Raw genomic sequence first — 11307 nt, 5'->3', positions numbered from 1 at the left:
GTGGGCCGCGCCGGAAATGCCCAACTCGGAGAGGGTGGAGAGGAGGATCTGATGGTTCACAGTATCGAAGGCAGCCGATAGATCTAGAAGGATGAGAGCAGAGGAGAGAGAGTTAGCTTTAGCAGTGCGGAGCGCCTCCGTGATACAGAGGAGAGCAGTCTCAGTTGAATGACTAGTCTTGAAACCTGACTGATTTGGATCAAGAAGGTCATTCAGAGAGAGATAGCGGGAGAGCTGGCCAAGGACGGCACGTTCAAGAGTTTTGGAGAGAAAAGAAAGAAGGGATACTGGTCTGTAATTGTTGACATCGGAGGGATCGAGTGTAGGTTTTTTCAGAAGGGGTGCAACTCTCGCTCTCTTGAAGACGGAAGGGACATAGCCAGCGGTCAGGGATGAGTTGATGAGCGAGGTGAGGTAAGGGAGAAGGTCTCCGGAAATGGTCTAGAGAAGAGAGGAGGGGATAGTGTCAAGCGGGCAGGTTGTTGGGCGGCCGGTCGTCACAAGACGCGAGATTTCATCTTGAGAGAGAGGGGAGAAAGAGGTCAGAGCACAGGGTAGGGCAGTGTGAGCAGAACCAGCGGTGTCGTTTGACTTAGCAAACGAGGATCGGATGTCGTCGAACTTCTTTTCAAAATGGTTGACGAAGTCATCTGCAGAGAGGGAGGAGGGGGGGGGGAGGATTCAGGAGGGAGGAGAAGGTGGCAAAGAGCTTCCTAGGGTTAGAGGCAGATGCTTGGAATTTAGCGTGGTAGAAAGTAGCTTTAGCAGCAGAGACAGAGGAGGAAAATGTAGAGAGGAGGGAGTGAAAGGATGCCAGGTCCGCAGGAGGCGAGTTTTCCTCCATTTCCGCTCGGCTGCCCGGAGCCCTGTTCTGTGAGCTCGCAATGAGTCATCGAGCCACGGAGCGGGAGGGGAGGACCGAGCCGGCCTGGAGGATAGGGGACATAGAGAGTCAAAGGATGCAGAGAGGGAGGAGAGGAGGGTTGAGGAGGCAGAATCAGGAGATAGGTTGGAGAAGGTTTGAGCGGAGGGAAGAGATGATAGGATGGAAGAGGAGAGAGTAGCGGGGGAGAGAGAGCGAAGGTTGGGACGGCGCGATACCATCCGAGTAGGGGCAGTGTGGGAGGTGTTGGATGAGAGCGAGAGGGAAAAGGATACAAGGTAGTGGTAGGAGACTTGGAGGGGAGTTGCAATGAGGTTAGTGGAAGAACAGCATCTAGTAAAGATGAGGTCGAGCGTATTGCCTGCCTTGTGAGTAGGGGGGAAGGTGAGAGGGTGAGGTCAAAAGAGGAGAGGAGTGGAAAGAAGGAGCCAGAGAGGAAAGAGTCAAAGGTAGACGTGGGGAGGTTAAAGTCGCCCAGAACTGTGAGAGGTGAGCCGTCCTCAGGAAAGGAGCTTATCAAGGCATCAAGCTCATTGATGAACTCTCCGAGGGAACCTGGAGGGCGATAAATGATAAGGATGTTAAGCTTGGGCTGGTAACTGTGACAGCATGGAATTCAAAGGAGGCGATAGACAGATGTGTAAGGGGAGAAAGAGAGAATGACCACTTGGGAGAGATGAGGATCCCGGTGCCACCACCCCGCTGACCAGAAGCTCTCGGGGTGTGCGAGAACACGTGGGCGGACGAAGAGAGAGCAGTAGGAGTAGCAGTGTTGTCTGTGGTGATCCATGTTTCCGTCAGTGCCAAGAAGTCGAGGGACTGGAGGGAGGCATAGGCTGAGATGAACTCTGCCTTGTTGACCGCAGATTGGCAGTTCCAGAGGCTACCGGAGACCTGGAACTCCACGTGGGTCGTGCGCGCTGGGACCACCAGAGTAGGGTGGCCGCGGCCACGCGGTGTGGAGCGTTTGTATGGTCTGTGCAGAGAGGAGAGAACAGGGATAAACAGACACATAGTTGACAGGCTACAGAAGAGGCTACGCTAATGCAAAGGAGATTGGAATGACAAGTAGACTACACGTCTCGAATGTTCAGAAAGTTAAGCTACGTAGCAAGAATCTTATTGACTAAAATTATTAAAATGATACAGTACTGCTGAAGTAGGCCAGCTGGCAGTGGGTGCGTTGTTGACACTACACTAATCAAGTCGTTCCGTTGAGTGTAATAGTTTCTGCAGTGTTGCTATTCGGGGGCTAGCTGGCTAGCTAGCAGTGTTGTTTACGTTACCTTGCGTTAAAAGAACGACAATAGCTGGCTAGCGAACCTAGAAAATCGCTCTAGACTACACAGGAACTGTGAGTTAACTGCCTGTTCAGGGGCAGAACGACAGATTTGTACGTTGTCAGCTCGGGGGTTTGAACTTGCAACTTTCCGGTTACTAGTCCAACGCTCTAACTACTAGGCTACCCTTCCGCCGTTGTGGTTAGTGTCCGTCCTGACATTGGAAGGTTGGGAGTTTAGAAGAGTCATACCAAAGATTGTCAAAATGGGTCCTTATGCGTCTCTGCTTGGCACTCAGCATTAAGGAGATAGATTGGGGGGTGAGGCCCTGTGAAAGACTAGCTTCCTGTACAGGGGTGTTTGTTGTACATCAAGCTGCCTGAAGCTACAGAACCAAGAAATATTCTCCCGAGCGTATGAGCTCTTCTGGCAATCAAAACACCACATCATACTTTAGAACCAAGCCAAGGCAATCACAAAACCACATCATACTTTAAAACCAAGCCAAGGCAATCACAACACCACATCATACTTTAAAACCAAGCCAAGGCAATCACAACACCACATCATACTTTAGAACCAAGCCAAGGCAATCACAACACCACATCATACTTTAGAACCAAGCCAAGGCAATCACAACACCACATCATATTTTAGAACCAAGCCAAGGCAATCACAACACCACATCATACTTTAGAACCAAGCCAAGGCAATCACAAAACCACATCATACTTTAGAACCAAGCCAAGGCAATCACAACACCATATCATACTTTAGAACCAAGCCAAGGCAATCACAACACTACGTCATACTTTAGAACCAAGCCAAGGCAATCACAACACCACATCATACTTTAAAACCAAGCCAAGCCAAGCCAATCACAACACTGATCCACTGATCTGTAATCCCTCTCATTAACTACTTTGATCACTGCGTCTCTTCTACCCTCACCATCACGCACCTCTCAATCAAACAAGTCAATTACCCCTATTACCGCTCCGACAAAGAGTTTACAAGTCTACTCTTCACCAACCATATCAAAGTCACTGTGGCTGGAAACGCCACAATCTGTGTTTAACTTCCTTTATCTTCTATCAGTTTCCTGTCTGTGTGTCTCTGTGTTTAACTACTGTACCTTCTATCAGTCTCCTGTCTGTGTGTCTCTGTGTTTAACTACAGTGCCTTTAACTACAAACTTCTTCACAACAGTATCTAGTACCTGCCTGGTGTGTTCCTTGTTCTTCATGATGCTCTCTGCGCTTTTAACGGACCTCTGAGACTATCACAGTGCAGGTGCATTTATACGGAGACTTGATTACACACAGGTGGATTGTATTTATCATCATTAGTCATTTAGGTCAACATTGGATCATTCAGAGATCCTCACTGAACTTCTGGAGAGAGTTTGCTGCACTGAAAGTAAAGGGGCTGAATAATTTTGCACGCCCAATTTTTCAGTTTTTGATTTGTTAAAAAAGTTTGAAATATCCAATAAATGTCGTTCCACTTCATGATTGTGTCCTACTTGTTGTTGATTCTTCACAAAAAAATACAGTTTTATATCTTTATGTTTGAAGCCTGAAATGTGGCAAAAGGTCGCAAAGTTCAAGGGGCCCGAAAACTTTCGCAAGGCACTGTACCTTCTATCAGTCTCCTGTCTGTGTGTCTCTGTGTTTAACTTCCTTCTATCAGTCTCCTGTCTGTGTGTCTCTGTGTGTCTCTGTGTGTCTCTGTGTTTAACTTCCTTCTATCAGTCTCCTGTCTGTGTGTCTCTGTGTTTAACTTCCTTCTATCAGTCTCCTGTCTGTGTGTCTCTGTGTTTAACTTCCTTCTATCAGTCTCCTGTCTGTGTGTCTCTGTGTGTCTCTGTGTGTCTCTGTATGTCTCTGTGAGTCTCTGTGAGTCTCTGTGTGTCTCTGTGTGTCTCTGTATGTCTCTGTGTGTCTCTGTGTGTTTCTGTGTGTATCTGTGAGTCTCCTGTCTGTGTGTCTCTGTGTTTAACTTCCTTCTATCAGTCTCCTGTCTGTGTGTCTCTGTGTTTAACTTCCTTCTATCAGTCTCCTCTCTGTGAGTCTCTGTGTGTCTCTGTGTGTCTCTGTATGTCTCTGTGTGTCTCTGTGTGTCTCTGTGTGTCTCTGTATGTCTCTGTGTGTCTCTGTGTGTCTCTGTGTGTATCTGTGAGTCTCTGTGAGTCTCTGTGTGTCTCTGTGTGTCTCTGTGTGTCTCTGTATGTCTCTGTGTGTCTCTGTGTGTATCTGTGAGTCTCTGTGAGTCTCTGTGTGTCTCTGTGTGTTCTCCTGCTTTAACCTGTTTATCCTCCTGCTGGGGTTGTTCTGTCATTATTTATAATCACCACTTTCATTGAATCATCTAGAGATTCTCACAGAGGAACTGTGGCTAACATCCCTTTGATTCTCATCGCTATCTCTGTGATGCGTGTTTCTACTGAATCACAAACATCCCAAAAAGCCTGAAAGTTGGCCCTCACAAAACAAACTGTATTTGATCAGCTGTGGAGACTTAGAAGTAGGAACAAGCGTAACATTAAATAGACAAGGAAGATGTGATGTCTAGCTCTGACCCATCTCCTTAGTCTCGTGTCAGATGGTCTCGGGTCTCTCTGGATCTTGTGCAACTCTCTTCTCTCTCTCTCTCTCTCTCTTTCCCCTCTATACCTCTCTCTCTAGCTCTCTCCCTCTTCTCTCTCTTCTTTCTTTCTCTCTCTCTCTCTCTCTCTCTCTCTCTCTCTCTCTCTCTCTCTCTCTCTCTCTCTCTCTCTCTCTCTCTCTCTCTCTCTCTCTCTCTCTCTCTCTCTCTCTCTCTCTCTCTCTTCTCTCTCTCTCTCTCTCTCTCTTCTTTCTTCTCTCTCTTCTCTCTCTCTTCTTTCTCTCTCTCTTCTTTCTCTCTCTCTTCTCTCTCTCTCTCTCTCTCTCTCTCTCTCTCTCTCTCTCTCTCTCTCTCTCTCTCTTCTCTCTCTCTCTCTCTCTCTCTTCTTTCTCTCCTCTCTCTCTCTCTTCTTCCTCTCTCTCTCTCTCTCTCTCTCTCTCTCTCTCTCTTTCCCCTCTATACCTCTCTCTCTACCTCTCTTCCTCTTCTCTCTCTCTCTCTCTCTCTCCTCTCTCTCTCTTTCTCTCTCTACCTCTCTCTCTCTCTCTCTCTCTCTCTCTCTCTCTCTCTCTCTCTCTCTCTCTCTCTCTCTCTCTCTCTCTCTCTCTCTCTCTCTCTCTCTCTCTCTCTCTCTCTCTCTCTCTCTATCTCTATCTCTACTCTCTCTCTACCTCTCTCTCTCTCTCTCTCTCTCTCTCCCTCATTCTGTCCCTCTTTTGTCTCTTCCATCTCCCATCTCTCCCCCTCTCTACCTCTCCCTCTATAACTCTCTCTCACTCTCTGTGTGGTCGAGGCCTGCATCAGATACATCCAGATACTATCAGACGGACACATTAAAGCCTAGCTGAGTACAGAAATGGAGAGTCTGGGAAGCAGGTAGTTCAGTGATAAGATTGTCTAGTGATGTAGAGAAGGACGTTGGACAGAGAGAGATGAGGTTGAGCAGAAGGGTTACAATGTGGCCCATCTGGTGGGACTGGTGGGGCTGGTGGAGGGTGGGGCTGGTGGAGACTGGTGGGGCTGGTGGAGCTGGTGGATCTGGTGGGGCTGGTGGGGCTGGTGCGGCTGGTGGGGCTTGTTGGGACTGGTGGGGCTGGTGGAGACTGGTGGGGCTAGTGGAGACTGGTGGGGCTGGTGGAGCTGGTGGGGCTTGTGCAGGCTGGTGGGGCTGGTGGAGACTGGTGGGGCTGGTGCGGCTGGTGGGGCTTGTTGGGACTGGTGGGGCTGGTGGAGACTGAGGGGCTGGTGGAGCTGGTGGGGCTTGTGCAAGCTGGTGGGGCTGAGACTGGTGGCGCTGGTGGAGACTGGTGGGGCAGGTGGGGCTGGTGGGGCTTGTGGAGACTGGTGGGGCTGGTGGAGCTGGTGGGGCTTGTGCAGGCTGGTGGGGCTGGTGGAGACTGGTGGGGCTGGTGCGGCTGGTGGGGCTTGTTGGGACTGGTGGGGCTGGTGGAGACTGAGGGGCTGGTGGAGCTGGTGGGGCTTGTGCAAGCTGGTGGGGCTGAGACTGGTGGCGCTGGTGGAGACTGGTGGGGCTGGTGGAGCTGGTGGGGCTTGTGCAAGCTGGTGGGGCTGAGACTGGTGGCGCTGGTGGAGACTGGTGGGGCAGGTGGGGCTGGTGGGGCTTGTGGGCTGGTGGGGCTGGTGGAGACTGGTGGGGCTGGTGGGGATTGTGGGCTGGTGGGGCTGGTGGAGACTGGTGGGGCTGGTGGGGCTTGTGGGGCTGGTGGGGCTGGTGAAGACTGGTGGAGACTGGTGGGGCTTGTGGAGACTGGTGGGGCTGGTGGGGTTGGTAGGGCTGGTGGAGGCATGTGGGGCAGGTGGGGCTTGTGGGGCTGGTGGGGCTGGTGGAGACTGGTGGGGCTGATGGGGCAGGTGGGGCTGGTGCAGGCTGGAGGGGCTGTCGTGGCTGATAGGGTTGGTGCAGGCTGGTGGGGCTGGTGGAGACTGGTGGGGCTGGTAGGGCTTGTGGGGCTGGTGGGGACTGATGGGGCTGGTGGAGACTGGTGGAGACTGATGGAGACTGGTGGGGCTGGTGGAGATTGGTGGAAACTGGTGGGGCTGGTGGGGCTTGTGGGGCTGGTTGAGACTGGTGGGGCTGGTGGGGCTTGTGGGGCTGGTGGAGACTGGTGGGGCTTGTGGGGCTGGTGGAGACTGGTGGGGCTTGAGGGGCTTGTGGGGCTGGTGGAGTCTGGTGGGGCTTGTGGGGCTTGTGGGGCTGGTGGAGACTGGTGGGGCTGGTGGGGCTTGTGGGGCTGGTGGAGACTGGTGGGGCTGGTGGAGACTGGTGGGGCTGGTGGAGACTGGTGGGGCTGGTGGGGCTGGTGGAGATTGGTGGAAACTGGTGGGGCTGGTGGGGCTTGTGGGGCTGGTTGAGACTGGTGGGGCTGGTGGGGCTTGTGGGGCTGGTGGAGACTGGTGGGGCTGGTGCAGGCTGGTGAGGCTGGTGGGGCTGGTGCAGGCTGGTGGGGCTGGTGGAGACTGGTGGGGCTGGTAGGGCTTGTGGGGCTGGTGGGGACTGATGGGGCTGGTGGAGACTGGTGGAGACTGATGGAGACTGGTGGGGCTGGTGGAGATTGGTGGAAACTGGTGGGGCTGGTGAGGCTTGTGGTGGGGGGGCTGGTGGGGCTGAGACTGGTGGGGCTGGTGGTGGGGCTTGGGGTGTGGGCTGGTGGAGACTGGTGGGGCTTGTGGGGCTGGTGGAGACTGGTGGGGCTTGTGGGGCTTGGTGGGGCTGGTGGGGCTGGTGGAGTCTGGTGGGGCTTGTGGTGCTTGTGGGGCTGGTGGAGACTGGTGGGGCTGGTGGGGCTTGTGGGGCTGGTGGAGACTGGTGGGGCTGGTGGAGACTGGTGGGGCTGGTGGGGCTGGTGGGGCTGGTGGAGACTTGTGGGGCTGGTAGGGCTGGTGGGGCTGGTGGAGACTGGTGGGGCTGGTGCAGGCTGGTGGGGCTGGTGGGGCTGGTGCAGGCTGGTGGGTCTGGTGGGGCTTGTGGATCTTGTGGGGCTGGTGGAGCTGGTGGGGCTGGTGGAGGCTGGTGGAGACTGGTGGGGCTGGTGGAGATTGGTGGAAACTGGTGGGGCTGGTGGGGCTTGTGGGGCTGGTTGAGACTGGTGGGGCTTGTGGGGCTTGTGGGGCTGGTGGAGACTGGTGGGGCTGGTGGGGCTTGTGGGGCTGGTGGAGACTGGTGGGGCTGGTGGAGACTGGTGGGGCTGGTGGGTCTGGTAGGGCTGGTGGGGCTGGTGGAGACTGGTGGGGCTGGTAGGGCTGTTGGAGACTGGTGGGGCTAGTGGGGCTGATGGAGACTGGTGGGGGTGTGGGGGTGTGGGGTGTGGGGGTGCAGGTGGTGGGTAGGGGTGTTGGGTGGTGGGGTGTGGGGTGGGGTGGGGGTGGGGTGGGGTGGTGGAGACTGATGGGGTGGTGGGGTGTGGAGATTGGTGGAAACTGGTGGGGCTGGTGGGGCTTGTGGGGTGGTTGAGGGTGGGGTGTGGGGGTGTGGGGGTGGTGGGGTGTGGGGCTTGTGGGGTGGTGGGGGTGGGGGGGTGTGGGGCTGTGGGGGGTGGGGGGTGTGGGGGGGTGTGGGGGGTGGGTGTGGGGTGGTGGGGTGTGGGGTGTAGGGGTGTAGGGGTGTGGGGGGTGACTGGTGGGGTGTGGGGTGTGGGGTGTAGGGGTGTAGGGGTGTGGGGTGTAGGGGTGTGGGGTGTGGGGTGTAGGGGTGTGGGGTGTGGGGTGTGGGGTGTGGGGTGTAGGGGTGTGGGGGTGGGGTGTGGGGTGTGGGGTGTGGAGACTGGTGGGGTGTAGGGGTAGGGGTGTGGGGTGTGGAGGGGTGTGGGGTGTGGGGGGGTGTGTGGGGGGGGTGTGGGGTGTAGGGGTGTAGGGGGTGGGTGGGGTGTAGGGGTGTGGGGTGTGGGGTGTGGGGTGGGTGGGGTGTAGGGGTGTAGGGGTGTGGGGTGTAGGGGTGTGGGGTGTAGGGGTGTAGGGGTGTGGGGTGTAGGGGTGTGGGGTGTAGGGGTGTGGGGTGTGGGGTGTGGGGTGTGTGGGGTGTAGGGGTGTAGGGGGTGGGGTGGGGTGTAGGGGTGTGGGGTGTAGGGGTGTAGGGGTGTGGGGTGTAGGGGGGGGTGTAGGGGTGTAGGGGTGTAGGGTGTAGGGGTGGGGGTAGGGGTGTAGGGGTGTGGGGTGTAGGGGTGTGGGGTGTAGGGGTGTAGGGGTGGGGTGTAGGGGTGTGGGGTGTAGGGGTGTGGGGTGTAGGGGTGTAGGGTGTGGGGTGTGGGGTGTGGGGTGTAGGGGTGTGGGGTGTAGGGGTGTGGGGTGTAGGGGTGGGTGTAGGGGTGTAGGGGTGTGTGGGGTGTGGGGTGTAGGGGTGTGGGGTGTGGGGTGTAGGGGTGTAGGGGTGTAGGGGGTGTGGGGTGTGGGGTGTAGGGGTGGGTGTGGGGTGTAGGGGTGTAGGGGTGTGGGGGGGTGTGGGGGTGTAGGGGTGTAGGGGGGGTGTAGGGGTGTAGGGGTGTAGGGGTGTAGGGGTGTAGGGGTGTAGGGGTGTAGGGGTGTAGGGGTGTGGGGTGTAGGGGGGTGTAGGGGTGTAGGGGTGGGGGTGTAGGGGGTGTAGGGGTGTAGGGGTGTGGGTGTAGGGGTGTAGGGGTGTAGGGGTGGGGTGTGGGGTGTAGGGGTGTAGGGGTGTGGGGGTGTGGGGTGTAGGGGTGTAGGGGTGTAGGGGTGTGGGGTGTAGGGGGTGTGGGGTGTGGGGTGTAGGGGTGGGGTGTAGGGGTGTGGGGTGTAGGGGTGTAGGGGTGTAGGGGTGTAGGGGTGTGGGGTGTAGGGGGTGTAGGGGTGTGGGGTGTAGGGGTGTGGGGGTGTAGGGGTGTAGGGGTGTGGGGTGTGGGGTGTGGGGTGTAGGGGTGTGGGGTGTGGGGTGTGGGGTGTAGGGGTGTAGGGGTGTGGGGGTGTGGGGTGTAGGGGTGTAGGGGTGTAGGGTGTAGGGGTGTAGGGGTGTAGGGGTGTGGGGTGTAGGGGTGTATGGGTGTAGGGGTGTGGGGTGTAGGGGTGTAGGGGGTTCTATTTACAGTGGACGAGGAGGGGGCTTGGTTCTAACTAGGACCTTTAAAATAAAGTAAGGTTTGTGATTTTAAATTTTGTAACTATTGGGCCAATAGTTTCGGGGACCCTATGCGCAAAACGCAGCAAAACTCCTGCCTGTGGAGATTTTTCATTTTAAATAGTTTTAAAGATATTTTGCCATGGGGTGTGGAGAGATTCTATCCATTTTTCCTTGGGGTGGAGAGAGATTCTATCCAATTTGCCATGGGGTGGAGAGAGATTCTACACATTTTGCCATGGGTGGAGAGAGATTCTACACATTTTGCCATGGGGTGGAGAGAGATTCTACACATTTTGCCATGGGTGGAGAGAGATTCTACACATTTTGCCATGGGGTGGAGAGAGATTCTACACATTTTGCCATGGGGTGGAGAGAGATTCTACACATTTTGCCATGGGGTGGAGAGAGATTCTACACATTTTGCCATGGGGTGGAGAGAGATTCTACACATTTTGCCATGGGGTGGAGAGAGATTCTACACATTTTGCCATGGGGTGGAGAGAGATTCTACACATTTTGCCATGGGGTGGAGAGAGATTCTACACATTTTGCCATGGGGTGGAGAGATTCTACACATTTTGCCATGGGGTTTGGAGAGATTATATTCATTTTGCCATGGGTGGAGAGAGATTCTACACATTTTGCCATGGGGTGGAGAGAGATTCTACACATTTTGCCATGGGTGGAGAGAGATTCTACACATTTTGCCATGGGGTGGAGAGAGATTCTACACATTTTGCCATGGGGTGGAGAGAGATTCTACACATTTTGCCATGGGGTGGAGAGAGATTCTACACATTTTGCCATGGGGTTTGGAGAGATTATATTCATTTTGCCATGGGTGGAGAGAGATTCTACACATTTTGCCATGGGGTGGAGAGAGATTCTACACATTTTGCCATGGGTGGAGAGAGATTCTACACATTTTGCCATGGGGTGGAGAGAGATTCTACACATTTTGCCATGGGGTGGAGAGAGATTCTACACATTTTCCCATGGGGTGTAGAGATATTCTATACATTTTGCCATGGGGTGGAGAGAGATTCTACACATTTTGCCATGGGGTGGAGAGAGATTCTACACATTTTGCCATGGGGTTGAGAGAGATTTAGGGACAGTTTAGTGACAGAATAAAGTAGGTCCTTTAATTAGGGACAGTTTAATGACCAGGTTAAACTCAAGTCTCTAGTTATCAGAATGTATTTATTTTCTCGTCGGGTCACAGTCAGGGGAAATCGTGGTTGTGATGATTCTAGATTAGCTCTGACTCATTGAGGTGATGATTCTAGATTAGCCCTGACTCACTGAGGTGATGATTCTAGATTAGCCCTGACTCATTGACGTGATGATTCTAGATTAGCCCTGACTCACTGAGGTGATGATTCTAGATTAGCCCTGACTCACTGAGGTGATGATTCTAGATTAGCCCTGACTCACTGAGGTGATGATTC

The 11307-nt window shown here is 54.5% G+C and overlaps 1 protein-coding gene across 1 annotated transcript in view; it reads left to right on the top strand.

Moving 5' to 3' along the window:
- Nucleotides 1-11307, top strand: part of LOC124032429 (leucine-rich repeat-containing G-protein coupled receptor 6) — a 101307-nt gene that overhangs the window by 28941 nt on the left and 61059 nt on the right. The window lies entirely within an intron of this gene.

This window comes from Oncorhynchus gorbuscha, linkage group LG03 (assembly GCF_021184085.1).
Source record: "Oncorhynchus gorbuscha isolate QuinsamMale2020 ecotype Even-year linkage group LG03, OgorEven_v1.0, whole genome shotgun sequence".
Classification (NCBI taxonomy): domain Eukaryota; kingdom Metazoa; phylum Chordata; class Actinopteri; order Salmoniformes; family Salmonidae; genus Oncorhynchus; species Oncorhynchus gorbuscha.
This window is presented reverse-complemented; position numbering and strand designations above follow the sequence as displayed.